Consider the following 340-nt stretch of genomic DNA (forward strand, 5'->3'; position numbering starts at 1 on the left):
GTATCAATCTCAATAACTCCTTTCTTCTGATTCGTCCCATTGTTCACAGGATTCCTTTCAGAAGTGTACATGAATTGGATATTTGCAACCATTTCAATGAGTTCTTGAGCTTCTGCAAGCGTCTTCTTCAGATGAAGAGATCCTCCAGCAGAGCTATCCAATGACATCTTGGATAGTTCAGACAGACCATCATAGAAGATACCTATGATGCTCCATTCAGAAAGCATGTCAAAAGGACACTGTCTGATCAATTGTTTGTATCTTTCCCAAGCTTCATAGAGGGATTCACCTTCCTTCTGTCTGAAGGTTTGGACTTCCACTCTAAGCTTACTCAATTTTT

The 340-nt window shown here is 40.0% G+C and overlaps 1 non-coding gene across 1 annotated transcript; it reads left to right on the forward strand.

Annotated features, from left to right (window-relative positions):
* Nucleotides 1-221: 221 nt before the first annotated feature.
* On the forward strand, nt 222-329 carry LOC127746977 (small nucleolar RNA R71). Its single transcript, XR_008008782.1, has one exon. It is a non-coding gene; the product is annotated as a small nucleolar RNA R71 (small nucleolar RNA).
* Nucleotides 330-340: the final 11 nt, after the last annotated feature.

The sequence above is a fragment of the Arachis duranensis genome, chromosome 4 (assembly GCF_000817695.3).
Source record: "Arachis duranensis cultivar V14167 chromosome 4, aradu.V14167.gnm2.J7QH, whole genome shotgun sequence".
Classification (NCBI taxonomy): domain Eukaryota; kingdom Viridiplantae; phylum Streptophyta; class Magnoliopsida; order Fabales; family Fabaceae; genus Arachis; species Arachis duranensis.